The sequence below is a fragment of the Mustela nigripes genome, chromosome X (genome assembly GCF_022355385.1).
Source record: "Mustela nigripes isolate SB6536 chromosome X, MUSNIG.SB6536, whole genome shotgun sequence".
Lineage (NCBI taxonomy): Eukaryota > Metazoa > Chordata > Mammalia > Carnivora > Mustelidae > Mustela > Mustela nigripes.
The window spans coordinates 80,767,547-80,788,878 of record NC_081575.1 but is presented as its reverse complement, the minus strand read 5'-3'; the positions used below and the strand labels follow the sequence as shown (position 1 = coordinate 80,788,878).

General features: G+C 37.3%; 1 protein-coding gene and 1 pseudogene across 1 annotated transcript in view; both read right to left on the bottom strand.

Moving 5' to 3' along the window:
* The window catches only part of DGKK (diacylglycerol kinase kappa), a 171,460-nt gene that overhangs the window by 144,806 nt on the left and 5,322 nt on the right, over nucleotides 1–21,332 (bottom strand). The gene's annotated exons all lie outside the window — the stretch shown is intronic.
* Nucleotides 5,760–6,218, bottom strand: LOC132007647 (large ribosomal subunit protein eL32-like; annotated as a pseudogene).

The window sequence follows — 21,332 nt, the reverse complement described above, 5'->3', positions numbered from 1 at the left end:
GTGATGCCCCCCATTTTATTTTTGTTTTTTCAACATTTCCTTAGTGATTCGGGGTCTCTTCTGATTCCATACAAATTTTAGGGTTATTTGCTCCAGCTCTTTGAAGAGTACTGGTGGAATTTTGATCGGAATAGCATTAAAAGTATAGATTGCTCTAGGCAGTATAGACATTTTAACAATGTTTATTCTTCCAATCTAAGAGCGTGGAATGGTCTTCCATCTTTTTGTGTCTTCTTCAGTTTCTTTCATGAGTGTTCTGTAGTTCCTCGAGTACAGATCCTTTACCTCTTTGGTTAGGTTTATTCCCAAGTATCTTATGGTTCTTGGTGCTATAGTAAATGGAATCAATTCATTATTAGTGTATAAGAAAGCCACTGATTTCTGTACATTGACTTTGTATCCTGCCACGTTGCTGAATTGTTGTATGAGTTCTAGTAGTTTGGGAGTGGAGTCTTTTGGGTTTTCCATATAAAGAATCATGTCATCAGGAAAGAGAGAGAGTTTGACTTCTTCATTACCAATTTGGATACCTTTTATTTCTCTTCGTTGTCTGATTACTGTTGCTAGGACTTCTCATACTACGTTGAACAAGAGTGGTAAGAGTGGGCATCCTTGTGGTGTTCCTGATTTCAATGGGAAGGATGCAAGCTTTTTCCCATTGAGGATGATATTTGCTGTGAGTCTTTCATACATAGATTTTTTCAGGTACTTATTTGCTATCTGTATATTCTCTTGGATGAAATATCTGTTTTTTACCCATTTTCTAATGGTTTTTAAATACTTAGATTTTAGAGTCTTTATATGTTATAGAAATAAGCCCTTTGTTGGAAATGTGATTTGAAAATATTTTCTCCCGGTCTATAATTTCCCTTTTTATCCTCCTAATAAAGTCACAGAGCAAAAGTTTTACATTTTAATGTGGTCTGGTTTATCAACTTTTATTTTTATGAATCATGTTTTTGGTACCATATTTTTATATGCATATTATATAACACCTTTGGAGAAACATTGCCCATGAAGTTCTTTCTGCTATCTTCCATGCCTTTGAAAGCTTTTATATGTGTGCACACGCACACACACTGACCGGTCTAACTGGAAGAATTTTAACTTATTGCTTGTGCGTAATTACTAAAGTATATGTACTACTATGGAATCTATAGAAATACAGCTCCTAACGCTGAGTATAATGCTACAAAATATATTATCTAGGAGAGTTTATTTATTATCTATGATATGAACAGGGGAAAATAGCTCATAAAGTTACAATTCCTCTTTAAATTATACTATTTCTATTTAGAAAAACTAAATAGAGAACCATGACACACACACACACACACACACACACACACACATATATATATATATATATATATATATATATATATATATATAATGTTATATAAATCTGTGAAATTTATACCTTGAAAATTATGTGGTCATACACAGGGAAAAAGTCTAAAATCTGAAATTCTTTAGCACCTGGGGAAACAGTATACAGTTCACCTGAAATTGAGATTTGAGACGAATGTACAACAAATGCTTGAAATACCTACTTTAGTAAGATAACATGAATAAAATTCAGTAAAATGGAACTCACAGCAGAACACGGTTTTAGAGGGGCGCCTGGGTGGCTCAGTGGGTGAAGTAGGGAATAGTGAGCTTCCACATAGATTCTCTTGTTCTTCTTATGGTCTGTAAAGTCTGTATAACTATCAAGGGCTCATAATTAACACTGGATGACCAGCATCCCTTAATAGTGATGACTCAAAGATAAGGCACCTACTCTGAGTCACTGTGAAAGGTGTCCCAACAGTGAACAAAACTGTATTCCAACAAAAGCTAAGGACCCCATCCTGCTCCCTGACCTGGAATTCCCCTTGTAGGATTCCCTAGGAATAATAGTCTTCATTGCCCCAATGGGACTGCAGGGAACTGTGAAGTTGGGAAGAAGGGGGAGGTGCCTCTGTATTCACACCCTGGCAAAATTAATTGTTAGGATATTAGAATTAACTGAGTGGTATCTTTAACAATAGTGAGTCTTAGGTCTTTTTCTTCTAGAGCAGGGGCAGGGTAAGGTGAAGTTCATTGCTGTCAGCCTATAGCCTCAACAAGCTGCTAACAGTTGCTTGGTTTCTCAATAAAAATATCAACTTCAGGGCACCTGGGTGGCTCAGTCATTAAGTGGCTGCCTTCGCTTCAGGTCATGATCCCAGGGTCCTGGGATCAAGCCCTACATCAGGCTCCCTGCTCTGTGGGAAGCCTGCTTCTCCCTCTCTCACTCCCCCGGCTTACATTCCCTCTCTCACTGTCTCTGTCAAATAAATAAATAAAATCTTTCAAAAACCAACTTCCTTCTTAAAGTCACCACTACACTGCTATTGCTGGGCAGGAAGTCCAAGCTCTGGAGTGTGACTAGCATGCTAAAACACATGACACCAAAACCCAAGTATCCCTCAGGATGGCAGTCCGGGTAGTCATCATAAGGAGACAGGAAATACCAACATCTCAGATTTACCCACTTAGAGCTACCTCTCTTCCCACTTTCTTACCCACTTAGAGCTACCTCTCTTCCCACTTTCTCTTTCCTTAAGCAGAAACAAAGAAAGGTCTGCCCAAAAGTGATGAAACCCCCCTACATGACCCACCGATAGTCCTCCCACAAAGGAAGTGTCTGCTGTGGTGGAAACCTCAATTAAAACAGTTAAAGACAGAGTTCAATAGCAGTTGGACTAGAAGACACTGAGGAGAGAGAAGGCTGACTACTACTTAGTTTGCTTTCCTCCCTCTATCTCAGAGTTAAAAAGAAGCCACATGCAGAGAACAGATATCCTCTGCCTCTGAGCAAAGAATGCAATTGGTCATGCACATATTCTGGTTACCAGGGTCCCTATAAAGAAAAGCTAGTAAATACTCTGGTCTTAAGATCTGACCTGACTCACAACCATCCCAGTGCTACCATTTATGCCTGCCCTTGCTCAGACACATGTAGAGCATAGAATAATTTAACAGATCCTACAGTGAGTTAAGGCTTTTATGCCTGACTTCTCCAGCTATACTATACTTTTCCCATAAAACTCCCTCTGGCAATCCGGAGTCAGTTTCTAGGGTTGACTTTAGCCTAGAAAGAATGACTAGGTTTATGTGGTTTTTTTTTTCTTCTTCCATTCCCTAAATCATAGAAAATGTGTATATGGACTTCTGATTTTTGGACTTGAAAAACATGGAGCATATTGTCCTTTATGCTGGAATGTAGTACAGGTGCAAGTGATGATGAGTTGTGTTTATAAATGGTTGTCAATAATCAGTGTGGGAAAACTCTCTAAACCAAACCCTATGCTTGGGGCCAGCCTTATCCACTGAGTATCTACCTCATGCCAGGTGTTTTGTATACATTTGCAACTAAGATAAGCTTTGGCTCAATATGTAAAAAGATACTCTGCTTCTGAGAGCTCCTGACTGGGAGCATACTCTCATGTTCTAGAAATCCAAGGCCAAGTCATGCTATGTTTCAGTGTGTTTTGGAAGCTTCTCTTTATCTATTCTCTAGGCTTCTGATGACCTCACCTCATTGTATACTGACTGTTGAGTTTCCAGCTTTAATAATCTTTATAATAATAATTAATATTTATACATTAATATTAATACATGATATTAATAATTAATAATCTTTATAATCTACATAGTGCCAACACAGGTTAAGTGGAGGTATGATGGAAACTCAGATGTTGCTGCCCTGACTTTTGATACTGCCCACTTTGTTCCACTGGTGAGCTTTAAGTGGCAGATTTCCACTGACTGTCATCTATGCACAGAACTTGATCCATTTGCAGGATGACACATAAACTGGATTAGCTTTACGCTTCCCAGAAGTGCAATGCTGCCTCTCTACTGCCATTTATAATAATTTGCCTATCCTCTGAGGTGTGTGCTTAGCAAACACAACCACTTAACCACAGCAGTATCTAAATGAATTTCCCTGAAATTCAAAGGTTATTTTTAAACTACTGAGTTTAAGAATTTCCCAGAGGACAAGAGACATGCTCCACCATGAACCTCTTTCATGAAATCTCAAGATGACTTGGCACTATAAATTAAATACCCAAATCTGTCTTCATTTCACCTAATGATGGAGAGTTGGTTATATATGATGTCACCCATTATGAGGAGCCTTAGGATCTTAGAGACCTTCTCAAAGCAGCCAAACTCAATGTCAGAGCTCAAGTCTCTTAATAGTAACAAATGTTGTAACATCAGTGCATAAACAGAACAGACTTATTCCCTCCACATTGGCTCATGGATAGAAATCCATGTATCAGACATGTGCCTGAGGCAGAGATTGTGTCTGCCATGTTTGCTATGCTATAACATCAAATTACAAAGCAATACCAGGAAAATACAGTTGTCAGTATTCTTTGGTAGCAGCTTCAGAACGATTTTTATTGAAAGGGGTGAGGGAAAAGCAACACAAAAATTCATTTTCTTCTTTCTTTTTTTAAATTTTTCTTTTCTGTCTAGGTGAAAAAAATGATAAAAGGAGCTTTGAGATCTAATCACATTTCTTTAGTCCTCCACCTAAAGGGAAAAATCCTATGTAGATATTGAATTAGTACTTCTACTATCTGCTTAAAATATCTCCCTGGGAGGGCCTCCAAATGAAAAGCGCCTCTTTCGGGGCTTAAGTTTCTGCAGCAACTTCTTCAAAAGTTGGAATAAAGTTAACACTAGACTGCAAGTTCTCGTTCTCTGATCATGAAAGTTCATTATCCTTGATAACTGAAGGAAGATCACTCAAGTGTTATCAACATTCTTGCTAGAGGCAAGCATAAATTAAATTGGTGCCAATTCTGTGCACCCTGGAGAGTGAATGAAAATAAATAAATAAATATATATATTATATAATATATAAAATCTATATTTTACATATATATATATATATATATATATATATATATATATATAAAATATGCATGCTGCCTGCAGAGACAGACTGCTGCAGCTGTATCAGTTTTTCCCTGCAGCTTTTTGGGGGTTCTTTTCTCTTCCTTCACTCACACATAAAATTGCTTTTGAATTAAAATTTCTGCTTTTCTGGGGAAAAAAGTCCTGAGAGATATGGGTAGTCAGGTGTCAGGAGGGATTGAAATCATTATTAACTAAAAACTTAGGAAATTCTGTAAATAATTAATATTAATGAAATCCGGGCAAGAGGAGAGAACTTAAGTCAGAGGGGCACATACGACATGCTCAAAAATACTTGTTGACTGGAGGAAAAAAATGTTGTAACAGTATATGGTGACAGATGTTAACTAGACTTATTGTGGTGATCATTTTGCAATATATACAAATATGGAATCATTATGTTGTATACCTGAGACTAATGTAATGTTGTATGTCAATTATATCACAATAAAATTTTTTAAAGCAAAATACTTGTTGACTTGAATTGCAAGACTCTATCTTGACATACCCCTCTAACCAGAAGAAGAAAACATCAGTAAATAAAGGGAGTATATGACTCTGATGTTAAAATATATTATTAAGAAGCAATGGTAGCCACCCTTGTTCTTCTCAGTTTGCTTTGGATGGCACACTCATCCTTTTAAAAAGAGAAGGGAAGCAGAGGCAGTCACATATATACATTACACACACACACTGCACTTGCTTGAAGCAAAATCAGTGTCTTTCACATGGTAGCAGTTACCTTTTAAAAAATAGATTTGTGTTTTTATTAACACAAACACAACATGCACATAAGCTGTCTATTCATTTTCTTCACTGCGCAGCCTGGCATTGGGATTGGTGACGCTGATGGACAAGTGGGCTGCTCTTTCTACAGTGGCTTGGTGGTTCTTGGAGGAGACATTGTGAGCAGCCTGGGCGCAGTAAGATTTGCTGCACATCAGCAGCACCTAAGGTAGACTAGGAACTTCCGGAAGCCACTGGGCAGTGTGTGCTCTGCTTTCTTGTTGCTTCTGTAACTGATGTTGGGCATCAAGGTCTGGTCCTTGAATCTTCTGTGCACTCTACTGTCAGTGCTTCTGGGTTTTCACCAATTATGGTTAATTTTGACATATTGGTCTGACTGGTGCTGGATGATTTCTTGGTTCCTTTTTTTTAACAATCTTGAGCTTCACAAGTGTTCTGAGGGTGGCTATGATACCAAGTAGGAGATGGCTGCCACCTCTGCTGGCAGGGGCAAGGAAAACTACCGTTACCATTTTTTTAAAGATTTTATTTATTTATTTGACACAGATAGAGAGAGACAATGAGAGAGAGAATACAAGCATGGGGAGTGGGAGAGGGGGAAGCAGGGAGCCCGAAGCAGGGCTCCATCCCAGGACCCTGGGATCACAACCTGAGCCAAAGGCAGATGTTCAATGACTGAGCCACCCAGATGCCCCTACTATTACCATTTTTTAAAGAACCAACTAGTTGCCATGTACTGAACTAAACTCTTGATAAGCCATTGATCCTTAGAACAACACTACAAGGTAGGAATTATTAGTCTCATGTGTAAAATGAGAAAAGTAAGACTGAGAGAGGTGAGCAAGGGTCTTTGCCCAAGGTCACAGAGATAAGAAATGACAGAGCTGGGATTTCAACTCAAATGTGTCTGACTTTGAAGCCCTCTATTTTATACTGCAATTCCCACGGTTAATCTCACACCATCCTCTCTGCAGGTATAAGCAGATCTTAATAGCTCCATTTTATATACAGGGACATTAAGGCATGGGACAGAGGAATATTGTATTATAGTCTAAAATATTTTCCCTTCCACATAATCCAGCCTTCAAAGGGAGGAAATGAAATTAGAGAATTACCCTGCTTCACTGGTGGTCTACAATAGAAAAATCTGCACCCACGGATATCAGTCTTAGTGATTTATGACCCTGTAGGAGGTGGGATGCAAAATGATCCCACTAGCAGTGGCAAGACCACATTGTGGTGGAGGTGAAAGTGGAACACAGACCTGAGCTGTGCCTATTAGAAACAGTAGTCGGCAGGCAGAAATCTGTGCTTTAACCCTGTCTCCATATACTTGTTTTTAACAAAATAATTCCACCTTGTATTGATGTCACAGTCATTTTAAAGCTGTATAAAGAGGTTTAAGGAACTTATAAGGCTTTGAAATACTTTTGAGCCTAGAATTTTAAAGTGTTTCCCAGATATTCTATAATGGGAAATATGCTTATTTACAAATGGGTAAATAAAAAGTGAGAGGTTAAAGGATTTACCTCAAATCATAGAGGCATGCTAGGAATAGAATCAACCCCTTAAATCTCAATTCTGGGGCCAAATGACTAGACTGGTGTGTTTTTAATCTCTTAAGAATTACAGAACATTTTGATGATTCTGACCTCAGGAAGTCCCCAATTATTTACATAATGAATCATCATTATAAGCATCTAAAGCAATTTTCAGCATTAAAAAAAAAAAAAACCAACATTACAACCACCCAAAAATCTTGTCTTATCTTAAGCTTGTGGACTTGGTTGGCTTTAACAAAGGTAATTAGTCCTGAAATGAAGACAGGTGGCCTCCATTTTCCCACTTTGTTTAGAGGAATCTAGATCATTTCTGGGATCAAAAGGGCTGCTTTGAAAACCTTGTACTAACTGGCCTGCATGGATTAGGGACTGGTTTTGGAGTCAGGAGACTTGGGCTTGAATCTTGACTCCAATTCTTAATTCAAGTGTCCTTTAGCTTCAGTTTTCTCATCTGCAAAATGGGGATAAAGTCAATATCACACACAGGGTTGGGGTGAGGATCTAAAGACATGGGATATGGGAAATGTGGAAGTATTTTAGAAAATTGTGGAGTATAATACAAAAATCAAGAGGTAGTCTAGAAATACCACTGCTTTTTAGGGCTATAACATGAGTGATTGGGCAAGGTCTCTGAAAGCTCAATCTGAAATTTTAGTATTATAAGCAAGCAGAGAAAGTTGATTAGGAATAGTGTTCCTCACATGCACAACAATACCTTCTAAAGGCACACCAAACATGAATATACAGTAGCAAAACTGAGACTAGAAGATGCTCTTAAATACCAAAGATTGTATGTAGATATTGCTTACTATAGAAACAGACCCTGTATGAAATCCATAGGTGAATCATTTCTTTTCTCAGATTAGGGTATCTCTGAACATCAAGCAGGAGCCTATACTCTCATGTGAGAGAAAGATAGTATGTAGAAGTGGGTAGTCCAGAAATGAAACAAAAGCATCTTGGACTCTGGATGTCACCAAGAAAGAATCCAGACTGAGTTTGAGAAAAAGGTGAGTTGCAAAGTGGAAAGAAAATTAGAAATTATTAATCTCTCATGCTTCTCACTTAATGATTTCCTTTCCTCCTTACTCACCACCCCCCAAATCAGTTGTTCTATCCCCATTTTCTCCCAGTTCTACATTTCTATCTGTATCCCTGAAGATCTACATCCTCTGGCTTCCAAAACACGGTGTTTTCTCACCTTAGTACCTTTGCTCACACTCTTTTGTTTGCCCTTCTTATCACTCCTTCTGGTACTTCCCCCCAAGTAAGAAAAACTCTGGAATATACTTTAATTCATCTCTGAACCCAAGTCTACCCCATTCTACCAGGGTCCAATCACTTCTTATCTCCTTTGAACTCAGAGTTTCTTTTGTATTAAAATGAGTATCATTTTTCTCCTTGTGATTGTAGTTATTTGTATACTTGGCCTTATTTCCTTTGCTTGGCTATAATTTCCTTCAGGTAAATTACAGTTATCAGCACAGTGTCTGACACAGAATACGTATTCAATAAATGATTTTAGATGAATGAGTGATCATCACCACTTGCAATAATCAGGCCACCCTCATCTCTCACCTGGATTTTTATAACAGCCTAATCTCCCTGCCTCCTATCTCTTCCAATCTATCCTTCTTATTGTCATAATATATATCTTAGAAAATTTTCTTTAATTATGTTACTCTCCTATTCAAGAACCTTAATGTCCTGCTATACAGAATAGAGTCCAAATCCCTCTGATTTTCTCTAAAAGCTCTTTGATATCAGTTGAATAGAGTCCTGGCTGCTTCCAAATCTCTGTATGTTGCTCCCAGATCTAAACTCAATTGATCTCACCTCCATCAGGAAGCCTTCCCAAACTAATTCATCCTTTATTGCTCCTCTTTTATATTTCTATAGCATTATTTTCTGTGCTACACATGCTGAAATATAATAATATATTTCCTTGTATTGTTATGTACCTGTCTCCAGTATACATGTTTTGTTTCCCAAATAAAATCGCAGACTTCCTATCTACCTTTTTTCCCCACACCAACTGGCAAAGAGCTAGGAACCTACTAAGACTTCAGCTCACACTTTCAAACATTTATCAGTTTCTTCTCTGGTTATTCTGTCTGGAATTCCATGTGTTTCCTCCACTGTCTGGAGTGATTTTAAGTGGCTTATTATTTACCTCGCTGCCAAAAGACCAAGGTCACCTGGTAAGAATAGTTCTCTTTAAGAAAGTCCGTATCTCCTCTCAACATATTCAGAGAAAATCTTATAATACCTTAAGATGTCTTAGTTTACTGTCTTTGGAGATCTTTTAGTATCATTATACATATAAGACTGCTTTGTGGTTCTTGTTATTTCAAGTTATTAAGTGCGTACTATGTGCAAAGAGCTTTAAAATAGAATCTTTGATGTAGAGGACAATATTTTCTTCTTATTATGTTAACATAAGAAAAATGTTCTCTTGCTTTCCCCTTAATAATTAGGTAACTATTAACCTTTCTTAATGGTTTCCCCAAACACACTATATTCTGAGGCTTACAAATAAAGACTTGGGTAATGGGAGAAGAACTACTTGCATTCAGTCTGAAAACAACACATTAACAATATTTTCTGTCCTTTCAATACCATTCAGAGGGTTTTCATCAACAGAATAGCCAAAGGAGAGGATAGAGAAGTTGTTTAAAAAATTATTCAGAATCAACACTTTAAAAGAAAATGTTCCTTTTTAAAAAGTACACATTCTCTTTTCTCTTATCTCTCCCTTCTCTTCCAAAACTTCAATTTCTACATCAGTATTTTCTCCTCTGTGTATTTTCTCAAAAAGAATTTGTTCTTATTGTTTCTCTTCCATTATCTGATTCTATTAATTTCACTTCATTGTTTTCAATCCAGGGGCATTGTTTTCAAACAGTCCTCCAGTCCTCTAACCCTTCAGTTCTTGCCTTTCTATAATCACTGTCTTGAGCACAGGCCTCACCAGCACCTCAAATTCAAATTTTCCAAAACTGAACTCATAATCTTCCTCTAGCTACTACCTAAGTCTACTCTTGTCCTGATCTCTATAATTCTAACAATGCCAGACTCATAAGTTCAAAGTTGTCTTCTGCTCATCTTGCCCATCGTCCACACCCAATCAGTTACAAACAAAATCCTGTTAGCATCTCTTCCATTTCTTCCCATCCTGATTGCCTTAGGGCCTCAACATCTCTTGCCTAGACTGATGTCCCATCCCTTAGAGTCGCCCTATCTAGCCCATCCTATATATTGATAGCTTTCTTAAATCCAAACGTAGTCATGTTACTCTCAATCAAAAACTTTTCACAGTTCTCCACTGTTTAAGGAATCGATCACATATTCCTTCACCTGGTATTCAAGGTCCTCTGCATTTTAGCTCCCACCTGGCTTCTCCAGCCTTTCCTCCTGATACACTAAAACTTCCTACCATATCTAGTCTCTGTGGGATTATCAGAGAGCATTGTCCTTTCCACCTCTTCCATGTTTATGCTTAGGGTACTCCCTCTGTCTTTTCTCTCCTTTTTCATGTTTGCCTATCAAAGTCCTACTTAATTTTCAGACACAGTTCAGATCTAACCACCTTCAAACAGTCTTCCAAGATGAAATGGGTTCCTTTATCTACTTAGCACAGTTCTTTGACACTAGTAAGCCCTTAGAAAGGTATGTTGAATTGAACTCACAAAAGAGCATGCAAATTTGGGGGAACTCATGGACTGTAGGAGTGAGACATAATGAAAATATATTAAATAGGAAAACTGAGCAAGAGGTTAGTACCAAAGCAAGCAACCAGAACCTCCTCCTTTACATGCTTCAATATCCAGCTAAGCTGTATGTGCGTATATCTACTTACCAGGCTGTTCAGCTATTGAAGTATATATACTTAGTTCCTGGAGTAAATGTACCAGTATGCATCTGTGGATGTACGCCTGACTATGTCTGTGTCCCGGAAAATTCCTTTTTCAAGCAGTTGTAGGTTTCTGTTTTAAAATGATGCTCAGGTTAATTGTGTTATGGAATAAAATAGATACTTTTGGAAATTGGTTCTAAGCATATGGTTTATAAGCTTTGAGAGAGTTGCTAAGGGGGACATTGTATTTAAATGCAAAGAATTAGTAGCTGGATCAGCCCACAACACACCACTGGGAACATCAGGAAAAGGCACCATTTGCTAAAGGTATTTTCCTTCCATTTGTCAGAAAATTGTCATAATATACCAATTTTGTTAGCACAAGGCACTTGACTGCCATCTGCAGGAAAATTGGTGGAAGAAAAAAATATATATATATATTTAAAATATATATATATTATATATATATATAATATATATATATGCTTACTTTATGAAAAGTGTCCCCTTAGACATGGCGGGCTTATATAGTATACAAACTATAAAACTTTATGTGGTGCTCTTTCCCAGCTGAAAAGACAGAAGTTGTTTATCTTATTTTAGGGAGAAGTTGCTCCTTTTAATTGGAAACAAGGCGGCTTTTAAGAGTTTCCTGTGTCTAAGTAGAGACTCCATATTCTCTTTCTTGATCAAACCATTTTCAAGATCAGTGTGCTAATCTGATCAGAGGCATTGGCAAAACAAGTTAAAGTTTTTCCTGTAATTAATAAAAATCTATTTTGGATAAAATTTGAAATGTCAAAACTTTAATTTTTAAAAAATTTTTAATTTATTTTTTAATAAACATATAATATATTTTTATCCCCAGGGGTACAGGTCTGTGAATCGCCAGGTTTACACACTTCACAGCACTCACCATAGCACTACCCTCCCCAATATCCATAACCCCACCCCCTTCTCCCAACCCCCCTCCCCCCAGCAACCCTCAGTTTGTTTTGTGAGATTAAGAGTCACTTATGGTTTATCTCCCTCCAATCTCATCTTGTTTCATTTATTCTTCTCCTACCCCTGTAACCCCCCCATGTTGCATCTCCACTTTTTCATATCAGGGAGATTATATGATAGTTGTCTTTCTCTGATTGGGAATGTCAAAATTTTATAAAGTAGTTTAGCCACAATTTATTAAAAGGTGGACAGCATGTTAGGTCCTAAGGACCTTATCCTTACAGCCCTAATGGGATACAGAAGCTGATAATCTCAGTATATTTGGCAACTGAGAAGCAGAAGTTTGTGTAGGATGCTATGGAAGTCTACAGGAAGGGTGCCTAGCTGGGATGTGATAGCAGTGAAGACTTGCTGGAGGAGACTGCTAAGCTGCGCTGAGTCAACAGCACATTATTGGCTTCACTTAAGAGACACAAAAGCTAAACCATGGAAAGATTAAGCAATTTATCCCATATTGTACAACTATGTAGAATGGAATTATGACTAGAACCAACGTGAAGCAATTCCCAATCTGAGAAAGAGTCCAAACTATTGAACCAGTTACTGTTTGGATTTTTTTGAGAAATTTTATTGGAAATACTATTTTATTTGAGAAATCCCATACTTATGTGCCTCTCAGACACATGCATTGTGATATTAGAATAATGCAGGCACACCAAAATAACTGAAGCCTCAGCCTTCTAGGACAGTTAATTAACACCTATACCACAATCCTGGCAACCTTTAGTTTGTCATTTTGTGGTTGCTGCAGCTTGCTACAGGAAGATGTATCGCATAAAAATGAGGCATCAGCTCAACTTCCTTGGATACCAACTTTGTGAGGCCTGAGTCATTCAGATCATTCCCCAAAGTCCTTCAAGCACCAAAGGCAGCAAACAAAAGTACTGCTAGTTAAATGTGTAATTGGGGTTTATTATAACTAAAATGTATTAGTTTAAAGTCTCATTCACCACTGCATTGAGCTGGTATTGTCTTGTTTTTATTTGAGCTTAATTGTCCTGTTCTATATGTGTTTAATTTTGTAGGATACTTCATATCCTTCCTGGATGCAGGCAGAGCACAAATTTTAAATGAATAATAACAATAGATTAAATTTATGTAGAATTGGCTCTTTAATGTGCTGCATATACATTTTGTAGTACAATAGGACCCCTTACAAAATCAATGTGTATGGTACACTTATGCCCATTTTATAGAACTTGGAACAATTTTGCTGGTTTACATTATCACAGAAGCTTACAGTTATACATTAGCTTTCACTACATGTTTTTAGTTATACCTACCATTTACTTGGTATAGTGTCCTTGGTCAAGAACACAATCCCCCATAATATATATATTCCTATGAGCAAAGGCAATGCACATTATGACAATCCATTTTATGAGGACTGTTGTAACACATTCCTGGGGTGTGGTGGGGGAGGAAATCTCCAGAATGGCTATGTTTCCAGGAGACTATTATGGATTTTTGGAATATTTTAGGCCAAATTTTAAACTCTGATTTGCTTCTTTTTCCTATTCAATGTGTTCCTACATGACCAGTACCCTTGCTAAGCAGCCAGTAATAAACAGGGAGTGTAAACTTACTTTCCTCTTAGATTCAAATAAACAATTAGAAATGTACATCTGTTATAAACCCATTTTAGTAAAGAAAAGACCTAATGAAATATTTCTTGTATTTATATTAAATATTAGGCTCTCATTTAAGATTTTATTGAGAAAATATTAAAAAGTTTCTACTGTTAAAAAAGTTTTAGGGGCGCTTGGGTGGCTCAGTGGGTTAAAGCCTCTGCCTTCGGCTCAGGTCAGGATCCCAGGGTCCTGGGATGGAGCCCACATTAGGCTCTCTGCTCAGCAGGGAGCCTGCTTCCCTTCCTCTCTCTCTCTGCCTGCCTCTCTGCCTACTTGTGATCTCTGTTTGTCAAATGAATAAATAAAAATCTTTAAAAAAAGGTTTTAAATATATTAGGTTAGCTGATCCCCAAAGGCCCTTTTCAGGACATTTCATGGGTGTACAACACTGAGGACAAAAGGTTTCACTGGATTCCCATAAACTTCTTACTTTTGCTATAGAAAAAGTCTGTGATATGAAATAGAAAAAAAATATAGAGAAAGCAGACAACACTTACAAAAGAGAAAAGAAGACCAAAGCAATAGAAAAAGGACACTAGATAATATAACTCTTTTCTTCCACTTTTAGCTTTAGTAGTTTAATTTGGAATTTGACATACAAAGAATTTGAAAGTTTTTAATTATATACTCCATCAACCAATCCTCTGCTTTAGCCATGTTATTTTACTAGTCAACAGCCCTCCAATGGTTGTATGTCATCAGTTGGTTGATATATACAATTTTGTTGGTTGCCTTCAAAGTTTTAATAGGACTTTGCCCGTTCACTTAATTTTCCACATTATTTCAATCTCTATTCTATCACTCTATTGGAGTGGCCATTTTTTTTTCTAACTCCATATACTATACAAAGACCTCACTCTTCTGTCTGTAGGCCTTGGCCTCACCTGCCCAATTCAGGGATAATATATCCCACTTACTTCAAACAACTTTATATTTCCCCCCTAAATTTCTTATATCAAAGTGCATTTGCTATTAGGCAGTCCTTCATATCTGAATCTAATCCACCTCTAAAAATTTGTTGGATAGTGAGAAAATTTTTTCCATAATTTTACATCGGAAAAGTAATAATGCATTCCCATTTCATCTTAAAAACCCCAACTAATTTCCTCAAATATCAGTAAAATACTCTAAAATACCCAGGTAGCAATCCTCCAAATATGTATCATATTGTAAAGCATTTTATATACAATTACATAATTATTGAACACTTTATGAGCTAATTAACAGATATGCTTATGTGTCATTCACAATGATGCCTTACTATACTGTATGCAAAACAAACAAACAAACAAATAGAAAACTCAACAAACAAACAAAGAAAGTAGGCTTTCAAGCTGCCTGGGAATATTTGTTTCTCCACCATTAGAAGACGAAATGGGGGAACTCTTAAAAAATTTAGTGCGCTTTGGTGAGTGCTGTGAAGTGTGTAAACCTGGCGATTCACACACCTGTACCCCTGGGGATAAAAATATATGTTCATAAAAAATAAAAAATTAAAAAAAAAATTTAGTGCGATGAGGGATGATGAAAAGGCAAATTAAGGTTTTTCCAGGTATTTCTAGAAAGACAACTCACTAGGGCAAAGCAATATACTAAGAAAGCCAGGAAGTGAGCCACAAATGGGTGCTTTGATTTCACATGAAAAAAAAAAAAAAAGGCAAGCCCTGGAGATCTAGTCACCAAGTTGAATAAATTAAAGAAAAAGAGACCAGGACAATGCCAAAATTATCATTTTAATTTTGTTAGTCTTAACAGTCAAGCAGAGTAAGGTGAGGGTGTGAGAAAGGGACAGCAATATCCAAATTCTGAATAAGAGAAGAGTTATGTTCTACTCAAGCCTGGCAGGAGGGAAACTGTCATAGTAAGCATTAATTGAGGTTAGTGAGAAGGGCACAAACTTGTTAATTTTCTGAAATCAATAATCTTGTTCTGTAGCCTCATTTACTTTCCTCTTTGCTGTTTATGCATAGCTGTTTTAGTAACGCTACATCACCTTTATCATTTATACTGCAAGGGACATGCGTGGTGATGTGAATAAACTATGAAATAGTATGTTCAAGGAACATAATAAATGCACTTATTGAGGGAACATTAACAATCAAGGTAAGCAGGGACTACTGTTAGAGGTGGGGTTCAGAGGATCCTGCTGTAATGTTGGAGCAAGCTTCACGGAGTGAAGAGTGAAGTGAGAGTGGAGGACTCAGTTGACAGAGCCCAGGTTAATCAAAAACTTGCCTGGTTTCAAGTGTCTCCACTTAGAGCCAAGAAGATTAACAATATCGGTTTTGCTCAGCAGGTACCTTTCATTTCCTGCCTCAAACTGCAAAATCCCAGAAGAGAACAGGTAGAGACATTAGCTGCAAGAGAAGGCAAATGAACGAATATCCCGGATTCTGGAAATTCTTAGTTGAGCCCTTGTAAGCAGCGTTTCTATCCTCCTCCCACTCCTGAAAGCAGAGGCAAGCTCATTCCCCAAACCCACTGCCTCTTGTTTTAGAAGATTTCTGCAAAGCTCTGGGTTGGAGCATCACACTGATCTCAAAGAATCTCCCAGTATCATGTGCCTTGCCCTGTGCTAGGAGGAAAACAAGGGGGTGGGAATGGCCATCCTTAGGGTCTGAAATCTCTTTTACAATCTCTTTAAAGAAAAGGCTTAAACAGCCTTTAAACAGCAAATGCCTGTAATGTTTTGGAAGAGGAAAATCTCCAAGTGCTACAGAGGAGGACGAAGACTCTGATCTTCTCAATACCACACTACACTTGCCTTTTAAATTGCTACTTCAACCTCAGTTGGATTGTATACAGTTTATTAACTCTCTCAATTTTCTACCACATTTGGTTAATGAAAAGTGAATGAATATTCTATCTCCTTATAATTGCTGATAATGTCCTCAAACAAAAGTATTTCTCTTCTGGGAAGGAGGAACCCTAATGAGCACGGTTGGTAACTGTGTTAAAGAGACAAAACCATTAGTACATTTTTGCATATGGTTAAAAGTGACCCAACAGAGTCTTAGAAATTTAAATGTAGATTTTCCTTTTGGGAATTCAACAGTGGGAAAAGGGTAGATTTTACTCAGGTATCCTGCTTCAAGTCCAAATTGCGAGAAATTTAGTTGAACAAATGAAATGTGGATGTCTAAGAAAGTGCACATAGTAAATGTGAGATCAAACTGCCAACTGTATTTGTGACAATCTATATTCTCATTGCTTTACATTTCAAATACATCTCTGAACTGTTAGGTTTCCAGCATATGTTCATCAACCAGATCACACAGGCAGACATTTGATTAGATAGACTTTAATCTAAAATTAACAATTGTTTCCTAAATACAATGTAGAACAACACACATGATTTAATAATTAAGTGCGGGAGGTAACGGGTAAGAGGAGTCTGAGACACAATTGTACATTCCTTTAAAGCCTTAACTGTAGATTATAAGTGTATATAAGCATCTTTTCTGAGAAAATAAATGGAAAAAGCAACAAAATATTCATTATCTCTTGATACTCAATCTTGAGTGGGGGGTGCTACATAATTTTTATTTACTTTTTGGAAGCAGTTTTGATTTCCTACTTTCGCTGAAATTAAGATACATATCCTTTATTTTATTACATTATATTTTTATTTAAGAGGAGGTATGCTGAGAGAATTATTTAAATGAATGCATCAGCAAAACATCTAGTAAAACAAATCCTTGCCCCCTGTATATCTGTTTTGGTAATTGGGTGTCTCATTTGCCAGTTTGTTTAAAGAAAGTCTCATCTCTGTGATTTTGCCCACCATGGAATCTTTAGTGCTAAGCACAGAGGATATAAACAGGTACTCAACTTAATTTTTAAATAAGTAAATGAATTAAAAACTTTGGAAAACATTAATTGAGTCTTAGTCTCTGCTTATAAATCTGACTTGCAAATTTTATGTATTTGTGAAAATCAAACCCTTTATAACTCTAGAGAACAGACATTTAAGTGAGCACATGATTAGACAACCACCTTGAGAAACCCATTACTGAATTGGCTAAGGGTCCTTCTCTGCTAAGTAGGTGTGTGTCTAATTTGGAAGTTAATAGAGCGTCATTGCTTTAGAGTTTATCATCAACTCTTGAGTTTCTATAGTCCTAGAGGGGAACAATGAGGCAGCTAATCCCCCAAATCATTTCTGTTTGGTTTGGAAATGCAATATATCATTTTTTCCCAGAAGGTTTGTTTTCCTAATTTTGTTTTCCATGGGCAAGGTTTGCCTTACCGGAGTGCACAGCCTGACTGACTGATGGCGAAGGTAACCAGAAGTGGGCCGGAGTTGGAGCAGAGGGAAATCAGCCTGGGATTAAACATTTACTACCCTTCAGCCTCAGGTTCTGAATTTAAAGTTCATTGGCACAGTTCTAGAAAGATATTGCCTTTTCTTCGTATTACACTTCCTAGGAAGTCTTTAGTATGGGGTAGGTGTAGAGAGCACTTTTTCTTAAAAGACAGGCTTTTCTCTCCCCTCTTTTTTTTTTTTTTTAAATCATTAGGGGAATAAAGTTTAAAGATGTTGGTGAGATTGTGGCCAACTTGCTTTAGGTTAGGAGAATTTCTTTTCCTTTTGCCATTCTTTTCTGGCTTTGTTTTCCTGAGGATGTAAAGAGGAATAAGGTAGACTGATTTCCGTGAAATTGAAGGCATCTCTTATAATGGAAGGACTTTTCTTTAAAAAAAAAAATGGGGAAAAATATCCTTTGCTTTTGGTGGGGTTGTGGGAGCATAACTCCTTAAGTTTGGAGGATTTCCATTCAGAAAAAGATTAGGTTTTGTATGGCAAAACTATAAGGGCCACAGGTTTTAGTGAGGTTGGGGGCCCTCCTGGTGGGGTGGGGGGATTTCTTTTCCTTCATGTTTTTAAAAATAAATAATTAACTTGGAAGTAATAAGATTGAGAGTGTCTTTCTGTAAGAGAATTTCTTTTTCCTTTATTTCATTAAAAAAATACTTGAAGGCTGGAGGATAAATAAGGCCCCTGTGTTTGGATGAGATTGGGGGCATCTCCCCTTAAAGAAGTTTTAGGAAGAGATTTTTTTTTTTAAAGATTTTATTTGTTTATTTGACAGAGAGAGATCACAAGTAGGCAGAGAGGCAGGCAGAGAGAGGAGGAAGCAGGCTCCCTGCTGAGCAGAGAGCCCGATGCGGGACTCGATCCCAGGACCCTGGGATCATGACCTGAGCCGAAGGCAGCGGCTTAACCCACTGAGTCACCCAGGCGCCCAGGAAGAGATTTTGTGGGAGATTTTTCCCCCCCTTTTTGTGGGAGGTAGAGTGGCTTGATCATCAGGAATAATATGCATTATCATCAATAAAGTATTGGGATACCTTCCCTGAGAAGAATATCTTTCTTTTAAAAATTGCCCCTTAATTTATTTTCTTCTGCCTCTCCTTCCTTCCTTCCCTTCCTCTCTACCCTCTTCATTTCCTCACCCCCTCTCCCTCCCCTCCCAACTCCTTTCCCTCACCTCTTTGCTCTCTCCCTTCCTTTTTGTTGTTTGGTGAAAAAACATCAGGGACTTTGGTGAGACTGGGGCATCTTCATTCCCTAAAAAGGAGGTTTCTCTTTGGAAATATTTTTTTCATTTTTTCCCCTTCTTTCTCCCTAATCTTAAATGTATATTCTTGTTTTGAGTAAAACGGAACTCTGTTGAGGCTGGGGACATCTTGGTTTTGTTTCTGTTTCTCTCTTTTTCTATTTAAGCTTCCAATTTTTAAATTTCCTATATTAGGAATCAAGCTTTGGAGTTTGAATAAATTCAGATCATCTCCCACTAGAAGGATTTCCTTTTATTTTTTCTCCTTTACAGAATCTGCCTTTGGTTTTGCTGTATCTTGACAGAAAATTTCATGTGTCTGTGAGGCTGGAGCTCTTTTCTTTAAGAGGATTTTGTTTTCATTTCATTGATATTATCTCCTCCACCAGTATACATGCCTTCCCATTATTGATTTTCTTTTAAATCTTAAAAAAATGCATTTTGAAAATAAGGTTCATGTGCTTTGGTAAGGATGGGGCATCTCCCCTTGGCAGTGGAGGGATTTATTTCTTTTGTTTGTCTTTTTCTCCTTTTCTGGGAATTAAACTTCAGGATGTTTGGTAAGATCAGGGATGCTGTCCTTTTAATATTTCTTTCTTTTTGGTAAAATCATTTGTGTTTTTCTGGGGTGGAATGGATTAGTAAGTTTCATGGGCTTTGATGATTTTGAAAGTATCTGCCCATACAAAGATGTCTTTTTCTTTGTTTTTCCCAAAGAGAAAAAACTGGGTGTGTGTGTGTGAATAAAGGTTATTTTCCTTGGTGAGGTTGATGGCCGTGCCCTTAAGAGGATCTCTCTGTCTTTTGGTTCTTTTTTAAAAATTTATTTTTTCCTTATGTATTCATTTATTCCTTTGTTTATTTGAGGGAAAACAGTGGGTTCATTATCTTGCAGTTAGAGGAGTGATCTCTTTCTTTTACTTATTTTTTAAAAATTTGGATATAATTTACGTATCACAAAAGTCAGTGTTTTCAAGTGTACAAATTCAGTGTTTTTAGCATATTCACAGGGTTGTGCAACCCTTACCACTAATTTCAGAACATTTTTGTTATCTTCCAAAGCAACAATGTACCCTTTAGCCATCACCCACACTTCCCCTTTTCCTTTCCCCCAAGCCCCAGGGTACCACTAATCTACTTTCAGTCTCTAAGGATTTGCCTATTTTGGACATTTCATGTAATTAGAAGAAATAACCTTAGGGAGATTTGGTGAGATTCCCCTTTGGGAGATTTCTTTTTACCACCATATTTTTTTGTAAGAGATTGGGCATGAGCAGTGGGTGCAAATAAAGTTTATAAATTTTGTGAATTTTTTATGATTAGAAATACTGTTTACCTTGAGGTGACTTTTCTCTTTTCCTCTTTAATTTTTCTCTTGGGGACATAAGTTTTATGGGTTTTGATAAGGGTGAAGAACATCTCCCTTTAGAATTTCTTTTTTTCTTAAAATAATTTTAAGGGGAGGGATAAGTTTCATTATCCGGGGTCACTGTTCCTTTCTTCTCTCTTTTTTTTTAAACTTGTAAATTCGTTTTTCTATTTTGAGAATAAGGTTTATTTGCTTTGGTGAGGGTGGAGCATCTCCCTTTAGGAATGGATGATTTCTTTTTTAACCCTTAAAATTATTTTTTTTCCACTGAGGGAATTACAGTCAGCAGTCTTTGGAAAGGTTGAGCATCCTATCCAGGCAGAATTTCTATTTATTTTCTTTCCAAAAAAATGTCTTCTTTGGGAGTAATAGGTTTCAGGGTCTTGTGCCTCTGCCTCTTATCCTTCCTTCTCAGACTCCAGTTCTAGGATGGCCCCCAGCAGGAGCATCAGACTGGGAACAGCAATGGCTGCTTTAAAAAAAATCCAGGCGAGGGAATGTCAGCTTAAAGATTGTTCTTAGAAGACTCAATCTCCAAATCACTCACCAGATCTGGTGAGTGCTGTGAAGTGTGTAAACCTGGTGATTCACAGACCTGTACCCCTGGGGATAAAAATATATGTTTATAAAAATAAAAAATTA